This window comes from Mizuhopecten yessoensis, unplaced genomic scaffold, assembly GCF_002113885.1.
Source record: "Mizuhopecten yessoensis strain PY_sf001 unplaced genomic scaffold, ASM211388v2 scaffold8039, whole genome shotgun sequence".
Taxonomy (NCBI): domain Eukaryota; kingdom Metazoa; phylum Mollusca; class Bivalvia; order Pectinida; family Pectinidae; genus Mizuhopecten; species Mizuhopecten yessoensis.
In genome coordinates this window covers 1-479 of record NW_018407348.1, presented here as the reverse complement: position 1 = coordinate 479, position 479 = coordinate 1, and positions in this window count along the sequence as shown.

The window sequence follows — 479 nt, the reverse complement described above, 5'->3', positions numbered from 1 at the left end:
ACTTACCACATACTATATATACTGGTACTTACCACAAACTATATACTGGTACTTACTACAGGTTTTACATACTGGTAGTAACCAAATAATATGTTACATGTACTAACCACTATATATATTGGTATTTACCACAGACTATATATACTGGTACTTACCACAGACTATATATACTGGTACTTACCACATGCACTATACTGTTACTTACTACAGACTATATATACTGGAACTTACCATCGACTTTATAGTTACCATAGAATATGTTACATGTACTTACCACATACTAGATATACTGGTACTTACCACATACACTATACTGTTACTTACTACAGACTATATATACTGGAACTTACCATCGACTTTATAGTTACCATAGAATATGTTACATGTACTTACCACATACTATATATACTGGTACTTACCACAGACTATATACCGGTACTTACCACAGACTATATACCGGTACTTACTATATACTGGGT